Source organism: Callorhinus ursinus, unplaced genomic scaffold (assembly GCF_003265705.2).
Source record: "Callorhinus ursinus isolate GAN/ISIS: 27379988/994484 unplaced genomic scaffold, GSC_fseal_2.0 scaffold16, whole genome shotgun sequence".
Classification (NCBI taxonomy): domain Eukaryota; kingdom Metazoa; phylum Chordata; class Mammalia; order Carnivora; family Otariidae; genus Callorhinus; species Callorhinus ursinus.
In genome coordinates, this window is record NW_027397078.1 from 34,641,144 (window position 1) to 34,657,282 (window position 16,139).

At 46.2% G+C, this 16,139-nt stretch overlaps 1 pseudogene; it reads left to right on the top strand.

The window, feature by feature from the left end:
• Window positions 1-13,819: 13,819 nt before the first annotated feature.
• On the top strand, window positions 13,820-14,959 carry LOC112812638 (protein arginine N-methyltransferase 1 pseudogene; annotated as a pseudogene).
• Window positions 14,960-16,139: the final 1,180 nt, after the last annotated feature.

Sequence of the window (16,139 nt, forward strand, 5' to 3'; positions counted from 1 at the left end):
CAGCTGAAAAATGACTAGATGCGATAAAAATAGATACCCTTCCGGAGGGGTTGTTACGAGCCAGACACTGTTTTAACTGCTTTGTATGTATTAACTCGTCAAATACTAAAAAAAAAAAAAAAAAAAAGAAAAAAATATATATATATATATATATTTTTTTTTTTTTTTACAAGTACTGGAATTGACGCACATACCAGGTAAGTGATAGTTACACAGGCAGGAAACATCAAATACCTTCTTATCAGACCAAATTGCTATGCAAACATTATGTACAAATCGGTCATTGTCTCACATATAAACAATGACCGATCCAGAGTGGCAATAGGAGAAGAGATCCCATTGAAAACAGTAACAAAAATATGAACTACTTGGGAAGAAAACCAGCACAGAACGTTCAGGAACGAAGGAGGTAGGGAGGAAGGCAGGAGACTAGAATGCTCTACCTCGCGGGCTGCTGGCTTTCCACAAGCCCCCAGGTCCACTCTGCACGCCTTTCCATCCCGCTCCGTGTCCCGGGAGGCTGAGCTATATGAACTTTATCAACTGGTTGGTGCTAAAGGCTGCTTGGTGGCTTTAGCCAACGTGGAAAGGGGTCAGGGTATTTATCCCCGTGGCTCCCTCCCTTTGCAAGGCTGGGGGTAGGGCTGCAACCCTCTAATGACGCTTTCGTCAGGTGATGCTCTCCTTGAGACCACTCTTCCCCAATTGCACTGATTGTTCCTTCCCCTTGCCTTTGGAGGCCTGGGGTTGTGAAGACCTGCCCTGAAGCGCCCTACTCTCCTGATTTCCCTGAATCCTGTCCAAACTGTCTTTAAAAGAAATCGGAGGGGGAGATGAACCATGAGAGACGATGGACTCTGAAAAACAAACTGAGGGTTCTAGAGGGGAGGGGGGTGGGGGATGGGTTAGCCCGGTGATGGGTATTAAGGAGGGCACGTTCTGCGTGGAGCACTGGGTGTTATATGCAAACAATGAATCATGGAACACTACATCAAGAACTAATGATGTACTGTATGGTGATTAACATAACATAATAAAAAAAAGATTAGGAGGTCAGTTCCTTACTACGGTATCTACAAATTTATATGTGTTTTTGTTTGTTTGTTTTATTTTTTCCTCAGTGCACCCACTTCTGTAACTAGAAAATAAATTCACTTTTTAGTAGGAAAAAAAAGGCACTTTGCTAAATTCATCAATTTCTTCCTTTGAGCGTGTGACCTGTTGCTGGCCAGGACCCAGGAGTCGGTGAAGGAGATGTAAATAAATGAAGAGAAGTAAGGCACCGTTAGGGCTAGAGTCCACAACACTGTAAAAAAAGGAAACCTTGCTTAAATTGATTTATAAATGCTGTGCAACCCCAACCAAATACCAATAGGATTTCATGAGTAACTTGCCAGATTGACTCTAAATGGGGAGGCATTTTGGAAATCAGTTGAGCATTTTTCTTTATCCCAAAGATTAGGGTTATCTCCTAAAATAATGATGACACCTACAAGAATGAACAATAACCCCATAATAACTCAATGTTGATTTTGTATTCAAATTTTCCCAGTTTGTCCCCAGTGTTGTCTCCTTTAATAGAGAAAATATTTGTTATAGAAATGAGGCACTGGATCTGACTGGGTTAAGACCACATGTGAGGGGGCGCCTGGGTGGCTTAGTGGGTTGAGCGTCTGCCTTCGGCTCGGGTCGTGATCTCGGGGTCCTGGGATCGAGCCCTGTGTGGGGCTCTCTGCTCAGCGGGGAGTCGGCCTCTCCCTCTCTCTCTGATCCTCCTCCGCTTGTGCTCTTTCTCAAATAAATAAATAAAATCCTTAAAAAAAAAAAAAAGACCACATGTGAGAATAGCCAGGTAACTTCTATTCTTTTTTTTTTTTAGATTTATTTATTTATTTTGAGAGAGTGAGAATGAGAGAGAGTACATGGGAGGGGGGAGGGTTGGAGGGAGAAGCAGGCTCCTCGCCTAGCAGGGAGCCCGATGCGGGACTCGATCCCGGGACTCCAGGATCATGACCCGAGCTGAAGGCAGTCGCTTAACCAACTGAGCCACCCAGGCGCCCAAGCCAGGTAACTTCTAAATGGAAAAGTACCAAAGGGAGGATTTCGCTTCCAGATCTATAAACGCATTATAACGATGCATTGCCTACGGCACGGTCCCAGCACATCAATGAAAGAGAGGAGATACCAGAATTAAGCAAAGGCACATATGGGACATTAGTTTAAAGTCCCATCAATGACAAAAGAAATTATTAAAATAATGTTGGGCAGCTGGCTTAAAGTTTAGAAAAAATTCAGCTATAGTCTTACCTCGTTTCTTACACCAAAATTAATTTCAAATGGTTCAAAAATTTAATGTAAAACCTTGAACGTTAAAAGTACCAGAAGAAACCATAGAGAGATATTTTTACAATCTTTTTTTTTTAATTATTCTAGTGTTTTGCTGCTTAGCATACTTTTTTTTTAAGATTTTATTTATTTATTTGAGAGGGAGAGAATGAGAGATAGAGAGCACGAGAGGGAAGAGGGTCAGAGGGAGAAGCAGACTCCCCGCCGAGCAGGGAGCCCGATGCGGGACTCGATCCCGGGACTCCAGGATCATGACCTGAGCCGAAGGCAGTCGCTCAACCAACTGAGCCACCCAGGCGCCCGAGATATTTTTACAATCTTAAAGTGAGAAAGCCGCTCCACATATGAAGACAACAACAAACAAACAAAACCCAACAGCAGCAACCTCAGAGTCTAAAGGGAAACACGGAAATATTTGACTACATAAAAATAAATCTACTCTCTCATCTGCCAGGGAGGGATGAGGCTTTGTGATCAGTAAAGACACATCCATGTTTCATACGGTAAGATCCTGAGAAATGATGATACTCTGTACACGGCGTATTGACTATGCTTTCTTGTCTTGTTATTGATCCTTGATTCGTATCTCCTAGCTCCCCAATGATACTGCAGACCCCGAGAGTTAGGAATGCGATGTCCCCAGCACCCTGTCCTCAGCAGGTAGTGAAGAAATCAAGCTTCATGATGATAAAGATGAAAGTGATCTTGAGGGTGCCTGGGTGGCTCAGTTGGTTAAGCGACTGCCTTCAGCTCAGGTCACGATCCTGGAGTCCTGGGATCGAGTCCCGCTTAGCGGGGAGTGTTTCTCCCTCTGACCCTCCACCCTCTCATGCTCTCTCTCTCTCTATCTCATTCTCTCTCTCAAATAAATAAATAAAATCTTTAAAAAAGAAAGGAAAGTGATCTTGAAAACAAGAACAATTCGATCAGTTAGGTCAATCTTGAGAGGAAGATGGTTACACAAATTAGTCAATTGAAGTGACCAGTCATCTGATGAGTTTCACTAGCTGTTTAAATTAACCAGTTCGGTCAAGTGCCACTTGTCTAGTAGTCGAGCATAAAGAAAGCCTATTTTTTTTTTTTATTCAAAAGATCCTAAGTCCTCCTTAAATCAATGTTGTGAATTCAGTAGCAGAATGGTTATTGACTTTCTAATAATCGATAATGTCATTCTACTTTAACTTCAATTATATCAGTGGCCTGGTTGTTTAAATAAAATCTTCCTTTTTCTGCCCAACCTGATCTTGAAAACTTTCCACTCTATAGAAGAGCGGAAGCAATTACACAACCCAGCCTGGAGGCCTGCAGCCTGACTGCAAAAGTTAAGAGTGAGCCCCGTTGGTTTTCTCTCTTTGTTTGTGGATATATATGTATGTATTTGTTTTTTTTTTTAAGATTTTATTTGTTTATTTATTTGCCAGAGAGAGAGCACAAGCAGGGGGAGCAGCAGGCAGAGGGAGAGGGAGAAGCAGGCTTCCCGCGGAGCAGGGAGCCCGATGAGGGGCTCGATCCCAGGACCCTGGACCATGACCTGAGCCGAAGGCAGACGCTTAATGACTGAGCCACCCAGGGGCCCCTGTATTTGTTTTCTTAATCATTTGAAAGTTGCGAACAACATGACATTTTACCCTAAGCACGTAAGCCTGTATCTCCTAAAATAAGGATGACAACTAAGAGTTAACAATAATCCCATAATCCTATCTCATGTTGATTCTATATTCACATGTCTCCAGTGTGTCCCCAAACCATCTTTTATTAGCTTTTTTTTTTTCCCCCTGATTCAGGAGACGCTCAAGTGTTCACACAGTGAGTTTGGTTATGTCTCTGTAAACTTTTTACACTTTCTTTATGCAAAACATTTTTTTAAAGATTTTATTTATTTATTCATGACAGACAGAGGGAGAGAGAGACAGAGAGAGAGAGAGAGAGAGAGAGAAGCAGAGGGAGAAGCAGGCTCCCAAGGAGTAGGGAGCCCGATGCGGGACTCGATCCCAGGACCCTGAGACCACCACCTGAGCCAAAGGCAGACGCTTAATCATCTGAGCCACCCAGGCGCCCAAAACATTTTTTTTTAACGGATGTCACCCCCAAAGGTAACTTTAAGCTCTGTGACAAAAATGTTCTCCTGAATGGCAGACCTATATTTCCAGTTATGTGCTGGACGGTTTCATATATACAAAGAGGGACAAATTCTTCTGGAACAAAGCCCTAAGATTTTGAAACATTAAGGTGTAAAAGCTGGAAAAAAGTTTTTTTTTTTTTTTACAAAAACAAACAAACAAAAAGAACACTGCCATTTAAAAGCTACAAGAGGGTGCCTGGGTGGCTCAGTCGTTAAGCGTCTGCCTTCGGCTCAGGTCATGATCCCAGGGTCCTGGGATCGAGTCCCACATCGGGCTCCCTGCTTCTCCCTCTGCCACTCCCCCTGCTTGTGTTCCCTCTCTCGTTGTCTCTCTCTCTGTCAAATAAATAAATGAAATCTTAAAAAAATTATATATATATACATATAAAGGACTTCTGTTTTGTATTTTAATAGTATACATTTATATGGTATAGAACGTTTATAAATAGAGGGGGAGAAATTGTGCTTGGGGTCCCCAAGACCACCCCCAGGTTTGAAGGTCCATGGGACTCAGCCTATAGTTTACCCACAGCTATGATTCTTTATAGTGAAAGGACACAAACCAAAATCAGTAAAGGGAAAAGGTGTATGGGGCAATGACCAGAGGAAGCCAGGCATAAGCTTCCAGAATCTTCTCCCAGGGGAGGCCCACAGGAAGCACTTAATTCCCCCAGCAACCAGTTGACAAGACACATGTAAAATGTTGTCTACCAGGGAAACTCATTTTAGAGACGAAGCACCCAGGGTTTTTTGTGGGGGACTGGTCACGTAGGCACCCTCTACCTAGCATGTGCCAAAATTCCAGGCTCCCGGACGGACAGCTGGTGTTCGACATACATCATAGTGTTTACAAAAACAGTTGAGTTGCAGTGAGTCACTCTTATCAGTTCTGGGAATGGTGAGAAACTACTAGAAATCCCAGTCCCCAGATTCCAAAGGCCAACCTTCAAAGCTTTCTGAGGAGAGCAGTCTGCAGCCTGCTCTGTTGTCTCTTCTGTAGGATACCCACAGACACCCACGCACAGATGGGTACGGAGGGGAAGATGGTCCGCTCCCCTCACTCACCATCCACCCACTTCCATCCCACCCCTACCCCCATCTCCACAAGCAGTCATTGTCTGTGGTTTATCCTTACTCGTCTTCCCCAAGTTTCTTTATATCTGCAGACCACTGGCCTCGGGGAGTGAAGGACCAGACTTTCCCAGGCCCCAGAAGCCAGCCGGTCTGTCGGAAGTGGCCTTGGCTTTCTGATTAGCCTAGCTACTTTTTTAGCAAAATGTTTTTCTTTTTCTAGGTCACACAAAGGATTTTCCTAACCTCCCTTGGTGTATCTGTAGACCTTGCCCTCCTTTGCAGAAAGAACCGAGTCCTCCCGCACGTCACGAAACAGAAACCGGACGCCCCCGGCTCCAGCCCGAGCACCAACGTAATGTTTGTAGCTGGCACCATCCAGTCGGCCCGGCATCAGGAAACGTTGCAGGCCACTGCACTCCCTGCGCTGGTGAGCCACCCTGAACCCCTTTCAAAACCCCTGGGCCAGGCAGAAACCTTGGAGTTGGCCTTCGAACAAGAGCCTGCCTTCTCCCCAGGTGGCTGGCCTCCTGAATAAAGCTCCTATTCCCTGCCGGTCAAAACTGGTCTCTTGAGTGATGGCCTTTCGGGATGAAGACCAGCCAAATTTGGGTTGGGTCACAGTACACTTTGTTAGCAAATACTTTGTTCCCCTCTTGCTTTTTCCATTCAGAGTTCTTCTACGCCAGACCCCTGAGGATGTATAGGCAGCATCCTCCGCTTCTGGATATTCCCCAAGTTGTCTAACCATCTCTCTATCTATGGACATGTGGCTTGTTCCAGAGCTTCGCTATTACAAGCAGTAGTGCAACGACTAACCTTGAACTATGAAGGACCTTCTGCTGAAGAGTTCATTGTCAGCTACCCCGCAGGCTGAGTGACGACACAGAGATGGCCACGAGGTCGGCCCAGTCCCCTGCGGCTTCGTTAGCTCAAGAGAAATTACTGGATGTTGAAGATAGACTGCTTCAAGTTCTCCCGTGAGAACAGGCCTCTCATTGGCTGGATGCCTCGTACTTGGTTTTCTAAGCCCGACTGTATTTCTTTTTTCCTTTTCGGTGGAAATAAAGAGGATCAGGCATGGCCCTTGGTGGGTTGTTAAGGTGTCGTGCAGGGCTGCTAAATGTAGCAAATTGGCACAGGCTTATACTAAACAATTATTTCTTGTTTATCTGAAATTCAAATTTAATTGGGTATCCTGGATTTTTATCTGGCAGCCCTGGTTTAGTGTCATATTTTTAATCTAGCGACTTAAACATTGCAAAACTCCCGGGATTAGGTCTCTGCCATTGAAAGCTGACATCCAGCGCGGCAGCTGAGCAAGCACTCAGCTGGGGACAGAAGCCCCACGTGGCAGTCCCTATCCTGCCATTTGACTCCAACACGGACACCAGAGTAGTTCCGCAGAAACTTCGCATCATGCATCCTCTCCTAAAGCTGATGGGAACCTAAATTAAGTCCCTTTACACAAATTGCTCCAGTCCACCGAATGCTGAGTTCCCAGCACGGGGAAGTATGACGTCTTATGTTTCTCTTTGTGAGTTGCTTAATTTGGGTGAGCACGCGAGCAAGGGGTAGGTATTAACCCCATCTCCCATTCCCCGATTTCTGCTGTTCCCACTCGCAGATGCTGGCTGTCAGGGTCTGCTTGATGAAAGGAAGAGAGGACTTTAATGGCAAGCATCATGGTATTTTTATAACGAGTCTGAACTTTTAACCCCTTCAGTTAGATACAGCCATGACCGTTTTCAAATAATATTCTTTGTTAGAAATTTGCAGATACCGTGAGCCAGCTCTCTGTGGGAGGCGGAAGCAGAACACAGCCTACAGAATTCATTGTCAAGCCCCAGTATCATCATTAACCTTGTCTTTTGCTTCTCTCCCCCCACCCCATAAACTGAAATACCAAGTGCCTCTCTGCTTAGTCCTGTAAGTTTCATTTCACCTTGAAATGAAAGTGTTCTGAAGATGCCCTCGACAGGATATGCAAATCCGTATAACAAAACCCTTCCTTCGCATCAAGGTCTGGTCCCCAGTATTAGTGTTCACCAGATGACTCCAAAGGGTCGGATGCTTTGAAAAAAGGCCCCAGATGCAAATAATGGCGTAGATGATGTGGTTAAAAAGAGAAAAGACTATTTATGGATGTAATGGTCTCCAAGCAGCGGGCTGTCCCATCGTCTGGTCTCCATAGCCCCAAGAGTAGATTTGTTAGTAGCGAGGCACGGTGGAAAGACACTCGCTTGGGATTTGAGGGACAAGACTATCTCATAAAAAACGTTAACTCACAAGCGCACATTCCTTCACCCTGTTGATGATTCCGTTGAGTTAGAAGCACCATCATTCACAACACTTGAGATGTTGCTGTGACGGTATTTGGTGGATGTGATTAACCTTTACATAATCAGTTAACTTTAAGCAAAGGAGATTGCCCTTGATAACGTGCGTGGGTGGGCCTCACCAAATTAGTTGAAGGCCTTAAAAGCAAAAACTGATTTCCCACAGGACAAGGAATTCCGCCCTAAGACTGTAACATAGAAATCCTGCTTGACTTTCCAGCCTGAGGCCTGCCCTACAGAATTCAGATTTGAAAAAGTAACCATGATTTCATTGACTTTTTATTGTTCTTTACCTAACCAATGATACTGAAAAAAATGGTGTCAAATAAAACTTCAGTAATTTTTCTCTTGGTTCTAGCTTCCCTCCTACTTATTAAAGGAGAGTCTCATATTAATAAAACCATTGGAAATTACTTAGATATTAAGCAGTGTGTGTTGAACCCCTTATTACAAATGATTAAGTACTATTTGTCTTAATATTTTTTGGTAATAACTATATTTGCACCAATGGAATATTAATATAAGAGCATTATCTTATACTTTGTGTTCCTAAAAAACCAGCATTGTCTTTTTTTCTTCATAAAATCAAAGCATTAGAGGGGCGCCTGGTGGCTCAGTCGTTAAGCGTCTGCCTTCGGCTCAGGTCATGGTCTCGGGGTCCTGGGGTCGGGCCCCGCATCGGGCTCCCAGCTCTGCGGGAAGCCTGCTTCTCCCTCTCCTCCCTCTGTCCCTTCCCCTTCACCCATGCTCTCTCTCTCATGCTTTTTCAAATAAAATAAAATCTTAAAAAAAATTTAAAAAGTAAGGGGCGCCTGGGTGGCTCAGTTGGTTGGGCGACTGCCTTCGGCTCAGGTCATGATCCTGGAGTCCCGGGATCGAGTCCCACATCGGGCTCCCTGCTCGGCAGGGAGTCTGCTTCTCCCTCGGACCATCCCCCATCTCATGTGCTGTCTCTCTCTCTCATTCTCTCATTCTCACTCTCTCAAAATAAATAAATAAATCTTAAAAAAAATTAAAAAGTAAATAAAATAAAAGCATTAGAAACAACTCAAATACCCCAAGCAACTAAGTATCTGGCAATGATAGTTAAATGAACACAAATATCAGAAACTTCTATTCTAGGTACATTTGAATGGTCAAATAAGTTGAAAACCATTATTCTCTCCAAATGTCCACAAAGCAGGCCTAACTTTTGGGTTGAATACAATAGTTACAATTATGCACAATGAAATGTGACTATAACTTACCAGAGTCAGAGGCATTTTTATTAAAGCAGGAAAGGATCTTCTCCTACATGACACACAGCGATCACCACCTTGGCAAGGGCCAGGCAACAATTTCATTGTTTTTGTTGTTGTTGTTGTTGTTGTTGTTGTTGTTGTTTAAAAATATTTATTTATTTGTCAGAGAGAGAGAGAGAGAGAGAGCACAAGCAGGGGGAGTGGCAGAGGCAGAGGGAGAAGCGGACTCCCCACTGAGCAGGGAGCCGGATGCAGGGCTCGACCCCAGGACCCTGGGATCATGAGCTGAGCCGAAGGCAGACGTTTAACCAACAGAGCCACCCAGGCGTCCCAATTTCATTGTTTTTTAAATTGAGATATAATTGACATATAACATTATATTAGTTTTAGGTGTTACAACGTGATGATTTGATATTTGTATATATTGAGAAATGATCACCACAATAAGTCTATGTAACCTCCCCCACCACACAGAGCTACAAATTTTTTTAAATCAATTTCATTTTAACCAGTATTTTTTGGAAGCTCCTTAGGTGGTTCCAATGTGCAACCAAGTTTGCCAACTACTATACTAGAAAACTTAGGCTTGCAGAGTAGTTCTCGAACCTTGGTGTACTGAACCCTGCGGCTGCCCCTCCTCCCCGTGCATGCCACACCCCCATACTCAGAGTTTCTGATACAATACGGCTGGATGGGGTCTGAGAATTTGCCTTTTTCCTAAGTTCCCCAGTGATGCAGATGCTGCTCATCCAGGACCAAACTTTGAGAACCACTGTCCTACAAAATTACCATTATCTGAAAACCATCCACGACCCAGTGCTGTTATTTTGAATCTCCCCATGTTGGTATGACTCTGAAAAAGGACCAGGCAATGGTGGGAGTGCAATTGGGACTTTCTGGAAGAAAGAAGGTCAACAACCAAATCTACAGAAGCAAGCATTCAGGTTGATGGAAGTTAGCACAGCACATTTTGTGCTTTTCCTCACTGCCCTGAGGCTTAATGATAAAGTGCACCTTCATGATACAGTGGTTAGTCATCAGAGGTTGCCTGGGTTCCAGCAAACATCTCGGGTTGAAGCAGCAAGGGGTCCTGTTTCTTCTAAGGAACTGTGTGGCCTTACTGAGCCAGTCACTTCATCCCTTTGAGCCTTAACTTAGTTTCCTCACCTGTAAAATGAGAGGGGACTCATTTGGTCTCGAATGTTCCATCACACTCCAAAATCCAATCAATTCCATGACATTTGACAAGAGAGGTGATGGAGTCTATGGTTTGAGCACGGAAGACTTTGGCCATTTCAGCGCCCAGGAGTTCGATGGCCTTGGGCATCACCATTAGTCTTCGCGCTGGCTTCTCACAGCAGGGTGAAAAATCACCAAAGGGCCAGGAAACCTGCCACCTGCCCAGTGCACCGAAAACTCTGCTCTCCAGAGGTCACCTGAAGTCAGACTAAAATTCAGTCACCTCTTTGACGGTTGCTGTTTTAATCAGTTTCGTGATTAAAACGAAACCAAAAAAACCCCACACCTCATGACCCACTCTGAGGCTGGAACCATTCCTAGAGGAAACTGAGAAAACAAATAACTTAGTGACTTACTCAAATCTCACCCAACTCCTGCCAGATGTAGGGATCAGTGTGTGTAGCCCTGCATCAAAAGGATAATGTCATTATTTCGGTTTTTTTTTTTTTTTAAGATTTTATTTATTTACTTGAGACAGAATGAGAGAGAGAGCACATGAGAGGGGGGAGGGTCAGAGGGAGAAGCAGACTCCCTGCTGAGCAGGGAGCCCGATGTGGGACTCGATCCAGGGACTCCAGGATCATGACCTGAGCCGAAGGCAGTCACTTAACCAACTGAGCCACCCAGGCGCCCATTATTTCGGTATTAATTTCAAGTCCTACCAAAAAAATGCCGCTTAATTTTTTTCAGTGGTTGATGATTGCCATTGCCTTCTTCACTTTGTTCCAGAATGCTTTTTTCACTTGAAATTGGTCCAGAAGCCAGGATGGATCTACTCTGGAATTCTGACCTGAATGAATGTCAGGAAAGAGGATCAAGGAAGAAGGTCCTGGTTAGAATCCCTCAGTGGTTCTCGACCAGGAGCAAGTTTGCCCCCCCACCCCGCCTCCCGGGGAAAATGTGGCAATGTCTGGAGACATGCTTTTCGTTGTTACATATGTGTGTGTGTGGTGGGGGGTTGGGGGGAGGCATTACTACCTACGTCTCTTCTGTAGAGGCCAGGGAGGCTGCTAAATCTCCTAGAGCTCACAGGGCAGCCCCCACGGCAAAGGATGACCCAGCCCAAAACACCAAGAGTGCTGAGGTTGAGAAACCCTGACACAATTCTCCTGGGGCGGGGGACCAAAAGAAAATGGCCAGAGGGACAAAGAAGAGGGAGCAGAGGGGATCTGTCCCCGGGGAGAGGCATCCGAGCCCAGGGAAAGGCTGGTCCTCATTAGCTCATCCAGCTTCCCTCCCTTTCCCTCAGCAACTCCCCTCCTCCCCCTGTTTTCCTTCCTCACCTCAGGCCTTCCCTGCCCCCACTCTGAAATGCCTCCATCAGGGACCCCGAGACATTTCTTGGGGATAAAACTGGCTCTGGGGAAAATATGTGATAAACAGAAGAAGCTAGTAAATGTAGGAAAAAGTGCTTAACATCGGTAGCGCAGCAGAAATGGCTATTAAAACAATAAAGCAACTTAAAGCAGGTTTTTAACCTGGAAGAGATGTGCTGGCACTTTTTAAACAGGTGCACTTTTGTTCTATTTTACATTTAATGCTGAGTGTGACTGCCTCGGTAGGCTCAAGATAGAAGTGATTCTGATTTCAGATTTTTTTTTTTTTTACACCATCAAACGCACACAAAACCAAAGCAGGATATAGCAGAGAGCCGGGAGAGGGAGAAAGCATTGTGATCAGCTCTTTCTGACCACCCACCGCTGTGGCGGCCCTGGCCCCCAATAAATGATCACATCCAATCAAAGTCCATGGAAGCAAGTGGCATTTCTCAGACCGATTACAGTGCCTAACTTGTGTGCATATAACAGAACAGCTTCAAATGCCCAGGGTCGTTCATGACTGCACAGATGCAAATTCGGAAGGAATTAGTGACTCATCAAAAACCAGTCTTCTTGTGCCATCTGGTTTTTCTCCGCCCGCTCTTTAATTCATAGGATGTTGTCTGTGAATTTTGTCTTCACCCAGTGTTGCCCTTTGAGGGCTCTGAATGCAGTCAGTGGGGGAAATGAATGCACATTGCTGAGGACAGGGGTCTGTCCCCTTTTCAATACTTGGAGACTGCTCAGTAGCCCAGGTCCTAAACAGAGAATATTGTGGGGCTTGAAGAAATTTAGGGTTTGTTTCTTGGTCCCTCAGGTGAGTACCTGTCAGTGGCACTTCCTGAGTTCATTGTACAGCAAATATACATCAAAATGTACCCCCCGGGGAATCAACCTGATGGTTTTAAAGAGAGACACGAATTCAGCTCGAGTCCTCAATTTTTTTCTGTGGTTCATAGTCTTGGCGTCAATGTAAGGAGGTACTGGATTTCATGCTCCCTTGTCTAGGGCAAATCAGAGAATTATACATCCTCAGACACGGAGGGCCAAGTGCTCACAGATCCATGACCCCTCCTCAATGCTCAGAAGGGCCATGCCCATTAGTGAACGTTCTTCGGGACAGTCTGCCCCGGGGTTTCTGAAGACCACTTACGGCACCGAGGGCAGCTGTGCCAAGGACTGGCAGTCTTGCCGGGTCTCAAATGCATTTTCTAAAAGTGCCTCCCTTTTTCCTCCTTTATTCGTGACTACAGCCCTTCGGCTTCTACAGTTACTTGACAAGGTGTGTTTTTTTTTTTTTAAAGATTTTATTTATTTATTTGAGAGAGAGAGAGAATGAGAGATAGAGAGCACGAGAGGGAAGAGGGTCAGAGGGAGAAGCAGACTCCCCGCTGAGCAGGGAGCCCGACGTGGGACTCGATCCCGGGACTCCAGGATCATGACCTGAGCCGAAGGCAGTCGCTTAACCGACTGAGCCACCCAGGCGCCCGATTTTTTTTTTTTTTTTTTTTTTTTTTTTGGCTGAGGCAGGCACCGGGGATCCGGAACCATCTACCTTAGAAGACAGAATGAGGGTGACCAAGCATGCTGGTTTGCTCAGGACTGAGGGGCTTCCTGGAACGCGGGGCTTCCGGTGCTAAAATTGACAAAGTTCCCGGCCAGACAACAGAAGTGGTTCACCTGATGGGGACGTAACCATCTTGGCCTCTTTGGAACCACAACCTTTAGTTACTAGCTATTCCCACCGAATCTAGACTAGATAGCATAGCCTATGAAGACTATTAAAACCCCCTATTAAAGGGCACTTCAGCAATCATCCACCCTCTCAGTTTTGCAGAGATACTCAGACTCAGAGTGGTGTAGACATTTTCCCAAGGTCACACAGCTTGCTAGTGGTATATCAGGAACCAGACTCTAGGTTGCCACACTCCTGATTTAGGACACTGTCCACGGCATGCCATCTTTCGCTCTCCCAGTCTCTTTTTATCGCTCTTTTAAAATGTAAATGGAAAAATAAAAGAAAATGTAAAATGATTTCTGCTGGTTTTTCTTTTGACCGTGGGACTCTGCCATTAGAACAGTGTAAACCGGGGCAGGGGCGGGGGGGGGGGGGGCGACGGCGAGGAGTGGGTGCGGGTGAGGATGGTGGCAGCGGAGGCCACGAACTGCATCATGGTGGTCTCCCGTGGCCAGGCAGAAAGCAGCGAGAAGCCCGAGGCCGAGGACACAACGTCCAAAGGTGACTACTTTATTCCTGTGCTCACTTCGGCATTCACGAGGAGATGCTGAAAGATAAGGTGCGAGCCCTCAGGTACCAAAACTCCATGTTTCACAACCCGCATCTCTTCAAGGACAAGGTGGTGCCGGATGTGGGCTCAGGCACAGGGATCCTCTGTATGTTGGCTGCCAAGGCTGGAGCCCACAAGGTCATTGGGATCAAGTGTTCCAGTATCTCTGATTATACGGTGAAGATTGCCGAAGCCAACAAGTTAGACCACGTGGTGACCATCATCAAGGGGAAGGTGAAGGAGGTGGAGCGTCCATGGAGAACGTAGACATCAGCATCAGCAAGTGGCTGGGCTACTGCCTCTCCGACGGGTCAATGCTCAACACCGTGCTCTATGCCCGTGACAAGTGGTTGGCACCTGATGGCCTCATCTTCCTAGACCGAGCCACACGGTACGTGACAGCCACTGAAGACTGGGGGTACAAAGATGACAAGAGCCACTGGTGGGAGAATGTATATGGCTTTCATGTGTCTTGCATCAAAGATGTGGCCATCAAGGACCCCCTGGTGGATGTGGGCTACATGGACCCCATGTAGCTGCTCACCAACGCCTGCCTCATAAAGGAGGTGGACATCTACATGGTCAAGGTGGAAGACCCGACCTTCACCTCCCTCTTCTGCTGCAAGATGCGGAATGACGACCTGCATGCACCGGTGGCCTACTTCAACATCGAGGACACCTGCTGTAGCAAGAGCACCGGCTTCTCCACCAGCTCCGAGCCCCCCACCCTGACACGCACCTGAAGCGGACTATGTTCTGCGCGGAGGACCACCTGACAGCGAAGACGGGGGAGATCTTTGGCACCATTGGCATACGGCCCAGTGCCGAGAATAATGACGACACGGACTTCACGGGCCAGCTGTGTGAGCTGTCCTGCTCCACCGACTACTGGACGTGCCGAGGGGGCACGGCTTCTCCCACCCCGGCAGGGCTGGCGCTGCATGGGCCTGGGGGCTCCCCCTCCTCTCCTTCCCTCCTTCAGAAGGGGTCCTAGGGGCCTGGGCTGGGGAGAGCACAACATGAAATGTGTTTTCCCTAACTGACATTCTCTTTTGGTGGCATTTTATGCCAATGAATCCTCAGCTGGGGGAAAAAAAAAAAGTATCAACTGCCCTTACTGTTTATATTGGGCACCACTTTTTGGTTGGCTTTATGCTGGGAAGGAGAATCGAATCGGGTTGCTGTGAATGGCCTTGATCACGGTCTCTGTTACCATAGCCAATTCTTCCCCATCACTTCTACAGCCACTGGAAATATTTTCAACACGCAACCATTTGTTGCCACCAAACGCTGCCGTGGACAGACGGTCACACGCCAGGACAACGTGCCCTTGGGTGAGGGGTGGTGCTTGTGACTAGACCACACAGGCACACGGCTTAATATCTAGAAAATCCATGAAAATCTTGCTGCTTCACATCGACTTACATTCCTTCGAAGGGAAGATTTAAGATGCCTGCTCTAAAAGGTGAAATTAGTGTACAGAACACTCAGTTCTAAGCCCTGTACGGAGGTCTCATTCAATCCTCACCACCTCCGGACAGAAGTACTATTATCCCATTTCTCATCTCTGGAAACTGAGGCACGAAAGGTGAAGCAACACTCCCAGAGTTTCTGTTGTTGTTTAACTGTACTAAGTGATGAAATCTGCTCCTGAGCGTCATGCGCTTTGCTCTCAGAGGGGAAAACAAGAGTTCAGAGACTACAGTAAAGCAAACCAATTCAGAACGCAGCTCTGGAAAGCGAGGGCAGGGAGGTGGAGGGGCGTGTTCCTGGGCTACAGGGAAATAAATCAGCAAGGTGAAGATTTGGAGTAAAAAGGAGGGATTCTGTTTACCTCTCCACACAATATATGTGAACAATATGGTGACATGCTTCAGCCCTTAGCTGCCATCTTCATTGGCCATCCTCACTCAAACGCATCACGTACCAAATGCCCTATGCTGTCCTGCTTCAGTCACTGCTGGAATACAGCCATCTGGTTCTGGAAAATTCTGCCACGAATTATCATCTATAATGGCAGCCCCTTCACAAAGCCCTTTCTGATCTCCGCAGCCCGATTTGATCCTCTGAACCCCTTAGTATTTCCCTTTTCCCTTTGACACTTAGCCTGTCCACCCTGTAGGTCAGCCGGTAGATTTGCTAGGATCTGCGGAGATGAAATGAAGCACTTCTGA